This window comes from Bactrocera dorsalis, chromosome 3 (genome assembly GCF_023373825.1).
Source record: "Bactrocera dorsalis isolate Fly_Bdor chromosome 3, ASM2337382v1, whole genome shotgun sequence".
Classification (NCBI taxonomy): domain Eukaryota; kingdom Metazoa; phylum Arthropoda; class Insecta; order Diptera; family Tephritidae; genus Bactrocera; species Bactrocera dorsalis.
In genome coordinates, this window is record NC_064305.1 from 80,959,871 (window position 1) to 80,976,842 (window position 16,972).

At 36.6% G+C, this 16,972-nt stretch overlaps 1 long non-coding RNA gene across 2 annotated transcripts in view; it reads right to left on the bottom strand.

Annotated features, from left to right (window-relative positions):
- The window catches only part of LOC105229982 (uncharacterized), an 88,334-nt gene extending 82,516 nt beyond the window's left edge, over window positions 1–5,818 (bottom strand). The window contains exons 1-2 of one of the 2 annotated variants that reach the window (XR_007422338.1): window positions 5,582–5,818; window positions 2,908–3,259 (exon numbers count right to left, since the gene is read on the bottom strand). This is a non-coding gene — a long non-coding RNA (uncharacterized LOC105229982). The remainder of the gene's footprint in view (window positions 1–2,907; window positions 3,260–5,581) is intronic. The other variant, XR_007422339.1, reaches the window with a different exon arrangement.
- Between the last annotated feature and the right edge of the window lie 11,154 nt (window positions 5,819–16,972).

Genomic DNA, 16,972 nt, shown 5'->3' on the forward strand with positions numbered 1-16,972 from the left:
AATATTCACACCTACTTACTTACACTCACACAAGTACATGTGTTTACTTTAGATGCGTTCATTATTTATCTGGGGAGCTGATCTTCAATTTATGAAGTCATCTTTTGCTCACCAACAAACTTTTGATTTAACGAACACACATACTCGACCAGTAAGTAGCACCTTATAAGAACTGACTGATTCGCTTGTTGCCAGCACGTTGAAAATATTTTATTGCGTATGCCAAATATGCTTAAGAACAATATATATAAATGCATAAAGCCATGAAGTACGAGAACATATATACATTTTACAGTAACTCGTAGGCGAATAAGAGAATGGAATAGCATTTTTTCATTAATTTAACAGCGCGTTCTGCATTAAATCATTGTGCGCTAAATTCTGAAGAACAAACTCATAGACATGTATCACTACAAGAGAGCTTTTATACACTACTTATATATATCTATATATGTTTACGTGCATGTGCTTTGTACACGTCAACTTGTAGATTTACTAATTACAGCATCTTTTAAGCTTCTTAGTTAATTGATACGCTACCGGCTGCGCGTTTTCATGCAATTTGTGGGGCACAGCGGGAGTTCTTTTGATTGATAGCAGCTGAGAGAATGCTTTTAGTTGGTATTTAAAATAATTTTTATTGTTGTTTTTCAATATAATTGTGCACTAACAACGTTTTTTATATGTTTTGTTCATATATTCACGCAACATGGTTCTTTGGTGCTTGTATTTGCAAAAGACTTAAGCGACGAACTTCATTGAACTCATACTCCCACATATCATCAACATGCTAGTAACACTAAATTATTGCTGAGTGACTTGTATTGCTTACAATCACTGGCTGTTTAACGCAAAAATTAATTAATAATACTGACAAGTTGCCTTTTAGCTCGTCTTTTTTGCAGTCAAACGCTTAGCAAAGGCAATAACATCATCGGCTTGTAGGCGTGAGTGACATTTAACATTGACTGATAAACCAACGACAGGCAAACTGTATTTGTGCTTTGTAAGGTGGTTTACAAAGTGCACTGGCATATAGATTTACATGTGTGTCTACAAATATATATATAGAAATAACTGCCTAGAGCTATTAAGAGGCACAGTGACAAATGAGTTGTCGTCGCAAAGTTATAAAAAATTATATGAATAAGAAAAAACGTCAACTTTGACTACGCCGATGTTAGAATACCCTCTACTGATGGATTTTTTGTGCCTAAAAGGTTATTAAAAGAACTATGGTTTATTTTTATCGATCAGTTTGTATGGTAGCTATATGCTATAGTTGCCCGATATGAACAATTCTTTCAGAGAAGGTGGCCATATCTTGTTTAATAATACATGCCAAATTTCGTGAAAATATCTTGTCAAATAAAAAAGTTTTTCATACAAGGACTTAAGTTTGATCGATCAATTTGTATGGTAGCTATATGCTATAGTTCTCTGATATGAACAATTTCTTCAAAGATTGTAACGAATCTTAGATAAATAATCTATGCCAAATTTCGTGATAATATCTTCTCAAATAAAAAAGTTTTTCATACAAGGACTTAAGTTTGATCGCTCAGTTTGTATGACAGATATATCCTATAGTCGTCCGATATTGGCAGTTCCGACAAATTATCAGCTTTTAGAGGAGAAAAAATAACATGCCTAAGGAACTAGGTTTGTCAAAATACAGACGGATGAACATGACTAAAACGACTCAGCGCGTCATGAGGATCAATTATATAACGGGTGATTTTTTTGAGGTTAGGATTTTCATGCATTAGTATTTGACAGATCACGTGGGATTTCAGACATGGTGTCAAAGAGAAAGATGCTCAGTATGCTTTGACATTTCATCATGAATAGACTTACTAACGAGCAACGCTTGCAAATCATTGAATTTTATTACCAAAATCAGTGTTCGGTTCGAAATGTGTTTCGCGCTTTACGTCCGACAAATTTTGTTCAGCGATGAGGCTCATTTCTGGTTGAATGGCTACGTAAATAAGCAAAATTGCCGCATTTGGGGTGAAGAGCAACCAGAAGCCGTTCAAGAACTGCCCATGCATCCCGAAAAATGCACTGTTTGGTGTGGTTTGTACGCTGGTGGAATCATTGGACCGTATTTTTTCAAAGATGCTGTTGGACGCAACGTTACGGTGAATGGCGATCGCTATCGTTCGATGCTAACAAACTTTTTGTTGCCAAAAATGGAAGAACTGAACTTGGTTGACATGTGGTTTCAACAAGATGGCGCTACATGCCACACAGCTCGCGATTCTATGGCCATTTTGAGGGAAAACTTCGGACAACAATTCATCTCAAGAAATGGACCCGTAAGTTGGCCACCAAGATCATGCGATTTAACGCCTTTAGACTATTTTTTGTGGGGCTACGTCAAGTCTAAAGTCTACAGAAATAAGCCAGCAACTATTCCAGCTTTGGAAGACAACATTTCCGAAGAAATTCGGGCTATTCCGGCCGAAATGCTCGAAAAAGTTGCCCAAAATTGGACTTTCCGAATGGACCACCTAAGACGCAGCCGCGGTCAACATTTAAATGAAATTATCTTCAAAAAGTAAATGTCATGAACCAATCTAACGTTTCAAACAAAGAACCGATGAGATTTTGCAAATTTTATGCGTTTTTTTTTTTTAAAAAGTTATCAAGCTCTTAAAAAATCACCCTTTATATACTTTATATACTTTCTGGACATTACAAACTTTGTGCCAAACTTAATAATTCCCGTTCAGGTCATCAAAATAGCGGAATCATCAGAAATGCTTGAAAGTTGACAGCCTCAAGCGAATTGCCTAATGAAATTGTAGGCAAAGCATTTAAAAACTTTAAAAGATATACATATGTATATGTATGCAATGGCAAATTAATGTCAATTCGTTTAAATTTATTACATAAACTTACCAGTCTGTGTTCGTTTGACTCGTAGCCCGTTGAATTTTGTAACTTCTGTGTTTTTTATATTTTTTATTTTATTTTGCCAAAAATATATTGTGCGGATCCAATATTTAATAGCCGCTCCTTTTGCTATTCGGGCTGTTTGATTTTTGCGTAATCTAATTTAAATTTTTGCCAAATACAAATAAATTTTGTAGTTTTTGAATTTTATTGCAGTTAATAATGTTGTTGCAATTGTTGCGTGTTTTTCATTGTTTTTGTATTTTTTTATTTATTTCGACATTTCTGCTTTTACACTTCCTTGTCGGGCGTTAGTGTGGCGACTTAAGTGCTTTTCTTTAATGTGCTGCCAAAAGCTCTATAAGGAAATATACTTTTTAGCGGTACTGTCAAAATTTATACTTCGTAAAATAATTTATGTGTATTTTTCACTCCTCACTTATGTGTCGGACTTAACTGCTTTTTAAATATTATTGCATTTTTAATTGCATAATATATCAGCCAAATCACGAATTAATAATTAATGGATACAGCAAATTAACTAAATAGAGAGTGGAATATTCATTTCATTATTTTATTATTGTCCTAACTTCAAAAAAATTAACAAAATTTGTTCATTGTAAATTTCGAAAGTATAAAAATATGTTTGAAAATTTTATTTAAAACATTTTAAAAATTTCGAAATTAGAAAAATAGTTTTGGAAAAAATTATCTAATATGCATAGTTAATAAACTTCAGAAATCGAAAACGCTTTTTGGAAAAAAAAAATATTTAAAACATTTTCAAAATTTCAAAAGTGGAAAAATATTTTTGAAAAAATTTTTTGAAAATTTTTTGAAAAAATATTTTTGGAAAAAATTATTTTAAATATTTTCTAAATTTTAGAAGAGGAAAAATTTTTTTGATAAAAGCGATTTTTAAAATATTTCCCAAATTTTAGAAGTAGAAAAATATTTGATTTGAGTTTCGAATCGCTTGGTGAAATATTAAATTTAGATAAGAAAAGTTGAAATATTTCGTAGTGTTATTTTTATATTATTTATTTTTTTTTGTAAATTTTTATAATCAGAAATTTCACTGAACCAAAATTTATTTTCTGGATGTTCAGTAAAATGTTTGTGTCTCTTTTGCGTTTCTTCGCTTATTTCTGCTAATTTGTATTTTATTCGTTTGTAAATCCACTACTCTCTCTACACTTTTTTGACAACTTTTCTCACACTATACACATGTATGTGTTTACAAATCCACACTTAAAAACAAACGTAATTTCTTTGCATACAAAACTTTGTAACCCATTTACTTCGGTTCAACTCAATTTTTTTCAAATATTCCTTTACGCGTATGTTTTGTATGACAACTCTCAACTTCAACTTTTGTGGGTGCTTTTATTTATTAATTCATTTTATTATGTCTTGTTGTTGTTGTGGTTGTTATTATTTTTTCTTCTTTTTGCATAAATTTCAGCATCTTATTGAGGTTGAGCCGTCGCTTCATTCACTCAACGCTTGCGGCGGCCGATTGTTCAACGCAGGCTGTCTGCGTGTTACTGTTGTTATTATTGCTGCTTTTAGCACCACATTTGTTGGCTTTTCTTATTGCTGTTATTATTATTATTGTTATTATGGCTATGGATTTGGTCAAGAGCGCCGCACAATTGCATGCCGCAAGTGGTGAGCGTAAATGTTATGAAATCAAATACACAAACTGCTACACTTTTGTGTTGTTGTCTATGTTACTTTGTGAAATTAATTTTGTTTATTTATTTACGCTGAATATTTGAGATACGCAGCATAACAGCTTTTGTAAGTAATTAGTAACACTTGTTGTCAGTTGAAAATTTTCTGCAAAATATGCGCAATTTCATTTTGCTGGCAACAGCTTTTTATTCAGACTTGTGCACAGCGCAGTTGCAAAGAGTTTTGAAACGGGTTCGTTGCTCAAGTCTTTTGTACAACGACTGACGGGCGATGAAAGACTGCTAAAAATGTTGTTTTTTTCCGTATTTGCTGCACACTTGACACACATATTGCTGACATCATCCATCGCTAATGATGGCAATGCAACAAAAATAACAACAACAAATGAAATAATAAAATAAATTATTTCGAATTAACTCTTAACTAAGCATGCAAGCTGAAACACAGGCACAGCGTGTTTGCTGGAAAGACATGCACCATGAAATAGCGCAATTCCATGCATTTCATGTATTCATATACCAGCGCTATGGGCGCACAAGGGCGACAACAACAACAATAACATGAATAGCCATGCAGTCACTAATCTTAATGTAGCCGCAAAACACTAAACACGCCACAAAATCTATGCGCACGCATTCATAAACGGCAATAATAATGATTTTCGAACTTCAACAAGTCTTTGCACGCATTTGTGAGACTTCCTGTCGTGCGCGCGTGATGCTTACAAAAATTATTACCAACTGTGATTTATCAAATATATATGCGACGACGCGCACCACTACACTTTAGCCGCAACTTAGTACAATGCCAACACGATTGCACTAAGAATTCACATTCCATGCTTGGTCACAAACCGTTTTACAATCATTTTTCAACGTATTTCAATTTCTTACATTTAAATTTCTTTAGAAAACTATTTTGACTGCTTATTTTTGAATTGAAAAATATTATCACTCGTTGCGTTGCCTATTCGTTTACATACCATTCCGCAATTTTAGGCTGGCTCGTATACTCGTCTTCGACTCGTGTTCACGCACATGCACACACAAACATACACACACTCGTACAAGACCACTAAATACGCGCACACTCAAAACTCCAAGCAAAGCAAAGTACAAAAACTTTTTTAACCGACGTCCGACGATAACGTACGCACGCGTTCCGTACCTCAAAGCGTTTGTGTTGTACTCGTCACACCGACCAGGCTAAGACTGTCGAATTGGAAGTGGTAGCTGTAAGACAGCTGGCTAGCTGAATCGCAAGCCGACGAGCAAGTTGATAGCCAATGCCACAGCGTCGCTGAGAAGCCAATAAGTTAAAAGGCAAGCAAACAAACAATTCATACACACACACACATGAAGATCGAAATTCTCCAAAGCAAGTCAGTATGCTTAGCGCTCAGCGTAATGCCTATAAAGCTGCTCAGCACTCAGCAAAAAATAGCGAAATAATAAAACAGCTGGCTCAAACTCAGGCGATTTTCTTGCCATTCAAAGTGTTCGTGTATATGTGCTTGCATAGTCGCAAGGCTTAAACCGGTCGTGCCAAGTTTCAGAGAATTCGCAAAAGCTGAGTGGAGACGCTTATAAAAACACAAATAAAAAAAGTTTAAGTTTCCGCCAACTTTGGCTTATTACTCACAATTCTTCTCCGTTGGCATCCATAAGTGGCAGCTCTCTTCAGACTAACTGCTTTTCGTTTTTTGTGTTTTTCTCTTGCTTCGGCTTTGGCTTTGGCACTTTAAGCGCTTCATATTTGTTGTCTTGTCTGCTGTATTTGCTGATATTGCTCTCTTGCCTTTGTTAATGAGCAAAGTCAATTGATTTTTGCCTTTAGCTTTTATTTGCTCATTTTTTATTATTCATTTCTTGGGTTTTTTTTCGACGCGTTAAGTGTTAAGTAGACAAACGCTCAGCCACACACACATGCAACACCTACTTCCCTCTTTCCTCGTCATGCTTTGTTGATCTGTGCGTCGTTGGTGGGTTGCGCGAATTTTCTTCTTTTCCCTCTTTTTCTTCCGTTTCGGCCTTTGGCAAGTTAACAACTTTTGGCCGCCGACTGGGCGACGATTTGTTTGCGTCGACCGGCGGCGCGGATGCGTTACGCCTGGGCCACCATCACATCATCTTCAGCACAACAATAAACGTCTTTGCTCATTTATTTACAGACTTGGGCATACCTACAAATACATATACATATATATATATATAATACATAATATACACCTTATACAAGCGTTTTTAGCGCTTGGCTAAGTTCTTGCTTTAGGTTTTTTATTTGGTCGTTATGGTTGGTTTGATTTCGTTTTATTTAATGTGTGTTGCAATCTTTCTAAGTATGCTGGTCAGAACGTTCTAAGAATCTTAATTTGCTTACGTACATTTTTCTGAAAATTCAGTTCAGGAAGTTATGCATTGTATGTATGTATGTGTGTGTAGTATAGGGATGTGTATACCTTTTGTGAATTCGTGGCATTCTATTTCTATATAATTTTTTCACTTCCTTAATTATAATAAAATTCAAATTAAAACGGGCATTGCGGGTAAAATAGTTTAACACCATTCGATTTACTAGGCGTTATTTGTTACAAAGAAAATGAAAATATAAATAACATAAAATTTCAAAAAATATTTTTTTCATGCTAATAATTATATTTCTCCAAAAATATATTGGTTATATATTTATATGATTAATCGCGAGCGACTTAAGTCATGCTTATGCGCCCGAATGTCACCCCAGTCATTCACAATATTTATTATATTGGATGACGGCTATTAATATTTCCTCTATTTCGCTGAATGGGTTTTCAAAAAGGTAATGCTATACCATTGCGTCATCATCAACTAAATCTCCTCTAAATCCTGCTGATTCGACTTTATTCAATTTTCTTAAGATTCTTAAGATCATGTATAAAATCACTCTGTACTCCTGCATCCTCTTCTTTATTGACGTAGACACCGCTTACGCGGTTATAGCCACTTGGAGATTCCAAGCGGAGCCAGGTCCTTCTCCACCTGGTCTTTTCAACGAAGTGGAGCTTCTTTTGCTCTGCTTCCCCTGACGGATTCTGCGTCGAATACTCTCAGAGCTGAAGGTTTTTCATCCATTCGAACGACATGACCACACCAGCGTTGCCGGTGTCTCTTAATTCTTACAGCTCAGCGCTACATCGACTGTGGTCCGCTGTTGCCAATAAGCAAAGGATCATAAATCGTCCATGCTTCTGTACTATATAGCCGGATGGGTATGGTGAGTGACTTGTAGAATTTAGTCTTCGTTGGTCGAAGGAGGACTTTACTTCTCAATTGCTTACTCAGTCCGAAGTAGCACCTGTTAGCAAGAGTTATTCTGCGTTGGATTACGAGACTGACGTTGTTGTTGGTGTTAATACTGGTTCCAAGATAAACGAAATCATCTACGACTTTGATGTTATGACTGTCAACATTGTTTGTTTGAAGATGGTATCTGTTCGAGTAAGTTCTGCAGCTCGAATTATTTTATCCAAGAGAAGATTGAAGAAGTCAAACCAAAAGGGAGTCGCCTTATCTGAAATGTCGTTTGAAATAGAATGGCTCGAAAAGGTGCTTAACGACCCTGCCGAAGCTTTTGGTATACTCAACGTCAATTTACGCAGCTATTTTCTATTATTAGTGTACAGTTAAAAGTGAAACCAAATTGGTCACAAATTTTCTGCGCAGTATTTGACCTTGACAATTGATTGATGATAATTCTTCTAAACTTAGCTATTTAGTATAATAATATGATTTAAATCCATGTAATCAACACAGTATACTGCAGTTATACGTCCTATATCCTTTCTTGGATTTTGGACCAGTTCGGGATCATGGATGTCTGTCTTTTGACCAGTTTTTTCTATCCAGTTTTTGATAAATTTCCAGGCCAAAAACGACCAAAAGGTTGGTTAAAATTGAATTATTTTTGAGTACCGCATGTGGAACACGCAAGAAGTTTACCCCATAAAATAAAATTAAAGCAATGGAAATATAACTTGGAATCAATTTTTTTTGAATTCCATTTTATAAAATACTTCAGTGGTAGGAATAAAATAAATATATATACCTATATATATGTATATGTATATATCAAAAATAATAGTCGCAATTAATTTTCATAAATTTCATTATCATACACATTTCGTCCTTCAAACATTCTCTCTACCCATGTAAGCATTCAAATACCCATGTTCTCGCGAATGCCCTCACATATTTTGCAAAGTAACTGAGAGTTAATATCTACAAAGTAGCTCTCAGCTAAGTTATAAAATTGTAAAACCATAGTAAGACTGAATCATACTTTCGACGTAGACGTTCGTTTAAGTTGCTCTAAAAAACTAGACTTTAACTAAATGCAAATACACTCACTACTAACACACCCAAGCACTCACATATATGTGAGAGCTTATATTTGCACGGAAAATATTATTATGTGAGAGCCAAAAGCATTATATTTGCACACAAAAAATGATATAACACCTCGCCGGGCGAGTTTCAATTCATTTATCAATGTGCCCACGCTCATTCCAAGCAAAGAAATCTCCACATACTCATTGGTGAGCGAAAGGTCTTCTTATTTCAATTAATTGGCAAGAGTCCCAAATTTGTAACTCTTTATGTGCAAAACAGATCGCATTTTTCTTAGACTCCACTTGTATAAATATTTGTCGTCTCTGAGAGACTTAGAACGAGCTCTCAATATCTACATATATGTATCCACAATCGTAAGTACAATCAATAATTGATTTTTACTACCTTCGTATATGTGTATGTCCACGTAGTTGCAAACTTAAAACGATCTGCTCAGTTAAGCTGCGTATACTTAGTAAACAATAAATCGAGAAAAGGTTTAAAAGCAAAGCTGGTAAGAAAAATTCAAGTTCTAATGGAAGCGATGATTTTTTATGATCCCATACATTGCGAATTGAATTATCTCAAATAACTTTAAATCGTTGGAATTTTCAACTTTAAACGCAAATATCTCGAAAACTATAAGTTTCCCGGTGAGAATCTTCTCTATCCGCCCATACGCATTTTACCTTCGAAGCCCAGGAACGGTTTTGCCCTTTTCGCGTTCCTAAAAATTAATCTGTTGTGTCATCATAAGTATAGACCGTGTTACAGATTATAAGGCTTTATTCTGTTAGAAGAGCGTGAACTTTCACAACTCTTCGGAAGATTGACGTTTATACAAAACATGAACAATTGAGTTGAAATTTCGATTTCTTATATGCCTTCATATACAGAACCTAATATAATCAAAATCACAGCCCACATATCTAACTAAATTGCCTCCATACATATTGACACAAATCCACATCAAACCCAATTCTCTCACGCTTTCAAAAAGCTCATTAAGTGTACAAAATCATAATACCCTCAGCACAACATGTAACGCTTGGTTATCAAAAAAAAAAGTAGATAACAAAATAACTCGACAGCCTACTCACAAAAGCAAAGAGGCATTATACTTAAGTTTACAATATCATCATGTTGTTGTTTTTGGTTTTGGGTACGTTTCTTCTATGGGGGCTGAACTAGAATACCTTGGAAATTACGGATAAAGAATCGAACAAGTTGACATGTTATGTAAAAATAGAAAAAGGCGGTGAAGTAGTAAACAGCAGTGGACAGACAACAACGACGACGAAAATGACGAGACCGCTGTCGCAAATAATCGCTACGAGTCGAAGCAGAACCAAAGCAAAGCAACAGCGAAGGCGCCCAGCATTCAAAACGCCCAAAGCTACTTAATGCCGCTTAGCGTTGTTTAAGCCATGTTTTTCTCGGTTTTTGCTTTTATTTTGTCATTGAGCGAGCGAGCGCTCGACTTGAATGAATGGGTGGCATTTAATTTGCATTAATTCCGTCTGCGTCCGCGTCCGTGTCCGCTACCGCCATAACTATGCTGCTACTGCTGCTGCTCTTCAATGGCACTTACACGTGTGTATGTATGTATATTCGAGCAGACTTATGTACGTGCTTGTGTGGGCGCTTTTGCATATTTATACTGCAATCATGCGTGTCGTCTTCTTGTTTCGCCGTTTTCACGCGCTCTATTCGTATTTACTGTTGCATTTGAGCTTATATAATATAATAAAATATCTGGCACATTGATTCTTTAAAATTTGGATATAAGATTACCTCCATTGCATATATGTGTGCTAGATATACGAGGTGTGTTCAAACAGAAACAAAGAGATATTATGCACTTGTGCCAACGGTTTTTCCAATCTTCGAAGCACTTCAAAAAATCATTTTATTATCTTCTTCAGCTCCTCCTTCCATGTCGTCTTTATCTCGTCAAGAGAAGCGTAACGTCGTCTTTTCATGGGCCTCTTCAGTTTAGGGAACAAGAAAAAGTCACAGGGGGCCAGATCTGGGGAATACGGTGGCTGCGGCATCATTAGTGTGTTGTTTATGGCCAAAGAGTCGCGCACAAGCAACGATGTGTGAGCAGGGGTGTTATCGTGGTGCAAAAGCCAATTTTTGTTCTTCCTCAAATCCGGGCGTTTCTGGGGATTTGCTTCGCGCAAATTGCGCATAACTTGCAGATAATATTCCTTATTGACCGTTCTTCCCTGTGGCAAGAACTCATGATGCACCACGCCCCTGCAATCGAAGAAAACTGTCAGTTACGATTCGCGATACTTTTTGAACACACCTCGTACTGTACTTATATTCAAGATTTCAAAATCACTTACACAATCACTTTTTATAACAGCGAGTTGATATTTAATCCGAGAACGATAAGTAATTAGCTTACAGAAGTAAAACGAAAATATTGGAAAAATGCCGATTTTTATCTCACTTTATAATACTTTTAAATTACAATTTCTGGTGGTGTGCTAAACCCAAATATTTTCCCGGCGAATGACTTTTTCAAGTTCGAAAATAAGGACATTTGCTCGGGTTCTTAACATCGCGAATTCGGTGAATCTGGTAGCACGATCACGTGGTCAGTCGTTAAACCAATTTTTGACGGTCGTCATCGTAAAGGAAGAGTTTATGGTCCAACCGCTCTTTGATTTCACTGCAGGATTTTAAGTCCAAAAACAAAAATTGAACTATCGAGCGTTATCAGAGGCAATTTTATATATACATTGTAATAAAAAGTACACGTACAGTTTTTCATCAATATTTATTTTGTCGTCTTCAAGGCAATTCCCACCAAACGTAATATAATTAGGCCAACGATTTTTTCAATCCTCGAAACGCTTTTCATAAGAACTCTTTGGGATGGCCTTCAGCTCTTTCAGCGAATGTTGTCTAAAACGGGTTCCATGTAGCAGCAATTTCAGTTTGGGGAACAAGAAAAATTCACATGAATTCAAATCTGGTAAATACGGTGGTTGATAGCATTCATTCCTTTTTGGCTTTAAATTCGGTCACAATCGTGGCTCGATGGCGTATAAACATCGTGTAAATCTTCCACAATTCCAGCCGTTTTCGAAGAATGCTCTCACGCAAACGCTTCAATACGGACAAATAGAACTTCTTATTGTCTGTTCCTTCGGAATAAATTCATTATGACCCAAACCAAGAATATCGAAAAAAACAATGAGTAACTCCTTGACTTTTCAACGGCGTGGTTTTTTTGTTTGGTATCGGCGATCCCGATGATTGTTGATTTCTTTTCATGTCAAACTCTAACCCATGTTTCATCGGAAGTTATAATGCTCTTCGCTCGAGTAAGCATGTCCACAGTCATCTGTTTACGGTACTCTTCTTGAAAATAATTCAACTTTATCGAGACGAGTCGATCAAAAACGCCTTTCATACCCAAGACATCCAGTAAAATTATTCGAACGGACTAGCGAGATATATCGAGCACTCTTGTCATCTCTCTAACACTTTCTTGATGATATCCTTCACTTCTTTAATATTTTTATCAGTTGAAGAGGTCGAAGCGCGCTATTCCAAAATCCAGCTTTCCACTTTCCACAAATCCGAGAACGATTCCGCTTCCACAAGCGGTCAAAACGAAACTACCAAGACTAAGTGTGATAAGGAACTACTAGGCGAGGCTAAATAGTTATCAGGCCCCCGTATCTAAAAAAATTGTCTATGTAAAGGTTTATAAAATTTCAATCAGACTTTCCCTAGTTTTTGGTTTGAGTTTTTACAAACCACCAACCAAAAAAAATTTGAACCTAAGTGAGCCGACGAAATTTACGTTCATTCATCTAGATCTAGATCTGATCTTACGAATGTCTATTTTCAATAACTTAAAATGCGGATTCTTACTTAATAAAAATAAGACAAAACGTTAACCTCGGTTGTACCGAAGATATAATACCCTTCCCAGGTGCATTTTATATAGCAAGACAGGGTACAAAATGTTCTTTATCTTATTGGTCTATTTGTATGCCAGCTATATGATATAGTGGTCCGATCTGAAAATTCGATAGGAGTTTGCAAAGCTGCTGGATAATAGGCTATGCCAAATTTTGCGAAGATATCTTGTCAAATAAAAAAGCTTACCATATAAGAACTTGATTATGATCGATCACTTTGTATATCAGCTATGCTATAGTGGAATATGATGTCAGCGTTTGCAACTAATGAACAGCTTTTTACGGAGAAAAGGGTGTGAAAAAATTCATATCGATATCTCAAAAACTGAAGGACTGATTTGCGTATTTACGACGAACAAACGAACAGATGGACATGGCTAAATTGATTCAAGTCGTCACACTAGTCGTTTATATACATACGTATGTATATACTTTAATGGGTATCCGACGTTTCCTTCTGCTTTTTACAAAATGGCATATTTGCTGTACACTGGGTATAAAAATTGAAAAACTAAAAGCGAAAAAATGGGTAAAATTTTGACTCAGTTTTTTTTTTGAGGCACCTGTAAAAAGTGCATTTGTGAGGTATTCGTTCTCGATCACTTAAAAAAATTGTAATAATTATTTCAAACTAATCTTTTAAGTAATACATATAGCAATGTAAGCGTATGTGGGTGTCAGTAGTGGCTACTGCGCCGACGCGGCTATGAAAAGGACATATCGACAACGGAGCAAAAACCCACGCGCTTCTGAAATAAGATTTACACTGTCGAATGAGCCATGGATTGTTAACTCCTGTCAGCTTGACTTGATCAACAGCCAACAACCCAACAACAAAAGCCAAGGCGATTTTAATTATTTGCGCTCAATAAACGAAGTAAAAAAGGATTAAGTTATTCATGTGATGCCAGCATTTAGTGGTGTCTGCCAACTGCCACACAATGCCTCTGCCGTTGCCATTGCCGTTCATTCATCAGTCATAAGTGTTTGTGTCATAGCTGTCTATTATTTAACATAACTCCACAATGGCTTACAGATAGCATTTTGCTCAGCCAATCTATCGTAAGCGTAAGCGGTGTCTACGCCAGTGAAGAAGAAGAAGAATCTATCGTACTGTAAATAAGAAAGATGTAAATACTTGGCAGTAATGGTTATTTCTTTAAATCCCTGCTCACATGCATCGAGCGCATAAATTTTACACAGAATATTTATTGTCTCACGTTTAAAAATAGAAACGTCAAAGTCAATAGCCAACGCCAAGCATTCGCACATCGGCACAAATCAGTGGCCGGCCTGTCTGCTCATAGCTACATATGTATGTGTGTAAGCAAGTAGGCTGCCTGGCACGACAATGGCAACGGCAGTGCAACCTGCAGCATCCGTTGCAGCCAATAATACTTGCAGCCGGGCTGGGCTAAGTGAAGCGTTTGGCAGCCGTAACGGCCCGGCCGTGTGTACCTGTTGCAGTGGCAGCAATGAAGGACGGTGGTCCAATCAACGGACCGATGTAATAACGCAGGCATGGCCAATGGACTGACAGTAGGATGATGGTCGATCGGCTCTAAGCGGCTGCCAGCTATGCGTAAATGCGGATATAAGGCATGTGGAGCTCTGTGTAGCCGTGTGAAGAACACATTGTGTGTGCGTGTGAATATGTGTTCAGGCGTATGCGCGCAATGGACATTGATGAAGATACGTAAACGACCCATGTATGTGCTTATGTGCACGTAATTAGTTTGAGTTTACTTGGAAAATTAGAGCTGTCATAATATTTTCTTGTAGTTCCACCCTTTTCTTATTTCTCGCAGTTTTGTTATCTGATTACTGTATGGGGAAAAATTATGGGTTAGATGCCAGCCGAAGCTGTGTTAAACAAAACATGTTTGGTGTAATTATTATTAACACTAGTTGCCTTGTTTGTTAGTGTCGGCAACGCATTTATTTTGTCATGTGTCGTAGGATTCCTTCGTCCGAATGCAGAAAAATTTGAAATTCAATCAACGATTTTAGCTGCCCATTCCTGGCACCATAAATATGTAGTCAAGCCTTGCAAATGTGAAGGAATCTGTATATCTGTATTCGAAGAAAATATATCTGTAATATCATAACTTTGGGATATATGTTTCCATAGCCTCACTTTCGGCAGAATAGATAGCAGAACTTCCTTCAGTATCATTAAAAGTAAAAAACAAAACAAGTAAGGGAAGGCAAAGCTCGGTTGTAATCGACCATTTCATACCGTTGCGACTTGCAAGGATTAAAGCCAGGGCAGTACCTTCGGTGTTAGTTATATGGGGTTTATAGCGAGTTTTCACCCCATTTTATTCATTTTAAGCACAAAGTCCGTTATAGGAAAAACACGCTCTCTCATATTGGCCGATATATGCGGTATAAAACCACCTGGAAGTTTGAATATCTAGAAATAAATGCAACTTTTAAGCTCCAACTCCTATAGAAAATACAAATTCATTCGGATGTCTGGAAAACTGAAAAATAAATACTTATAATCCCGAAAAATAAACTTTTGAAACCAGTTATAGTAGAACATTTCCCGCATATGCGATTTTTTGGTTTTTTTGTTTGGCTTCCGCACTAATGTACATAGTAAAAACAAAATTTCCATATAATACAATATCATCATCAGTGTAAAACTTTTCTGGTTTCTCGGCGAAAAACTGCGACAAGTAATTTTCACAGGCTTCTCTTGAAACCAACTTTACTTCATTGAGGGAGTTCCGCATTGACCGAAACAAATGGTAGTCGGATGGTGCATGGCCATGGCTATATGATGGATGCATCAAAACTTCCCAGTGAAGCTTTCCCAGTTTTTGCCGAGTTAACAACGATGTGTGTGGTCTAGCATTGTCCTGATGGAAGACGAAGCCCTTTCTTTCTGTTGATCAGTTCTGGCCGTTTTTTCGATTGTTTGCTTCAATCCCATCAGTTGCTGACAGTAAAATGTAGAATCAACCGTTCGACCAGGCTAGAGCAGCTCATAGTGGATGACTCCTTTCCAATCTCACCAAACACTCAGCATAACCTTTCGAGCTTTGCGACCATTTGTTAAGCTTCACCACGCTTGGACCATGATCTTTTTCACACACTATTGTCGTATTTGACCCACTTTTCGTTTCCTATTACCATTTGCTTCAAAAATGGTTCGATTTCATTTCGTTTCAGCAAAGAATCGCAGATGTTAATTCGGTCCATTAAATTTTTCACAGACAATTCATGTGGTATCCAAACATCGAGCTTCTTTTTTTAGCCAGCCCTTTTTAAATGATTCAAAACTGTTTGATGATGAATGTTAAGTTCCTTAGCGATGTCATGGCTGCTTATGTGACCTGGTCAATCTTTTCCACAATTTCATCGACTTTTTCAACGATAGGTTGACCAGAGCGAGGTGCTTCTTTCAAATCGCAATTTCCAGAACAGAAGTGAGCGTGGCTTGCGTGGCATTTTTCACCTTTTTTTAATACGCTTTTATTAGCTTCACTTGTATGTATGTATGTATGTATGTATTTATGTTTGTATGTATGTATGTATGTATGTTTGTAACTTTTTTAAGTGGTACTGAAACGTAGAATATTTGAGCGACACTGTAGGAAGGCGATAGTAAGTTTAAGCAGCTCACCAAAAAGATGCGCTTAAAAGTATGCAACATCTATATAAAACTAGTTTTAGTGACATTTAAATAGCATACTGATTTGGGCGTCGACCGTTCATGAAATGCTAGGTTGTACAGTAGAACATGAAGTAATTTATCTGGGCTCTCGACTGTTTGCTGCTGGACAAGCTTATGTAGCACTTAGTCGTTGTAGATCTTTGGACTGTATTCGAATTGAAGAACTGGACTGTTCAAAGTTGACAGGTAAAACCCCATGTAACAGTGAAGCTTTAGAAGAAATGATTCGATTAAGAAGTAATAATTCGTAAAGTCGTCAATAGAACTCGGTCGCAAATAATGTAACAATTAGTCAATGAAAGGTTACGAGTAGATATTAAATGCTGCCTAAGTATCGATTTACTTAACCAATACTACATGTCATAGTTCATATT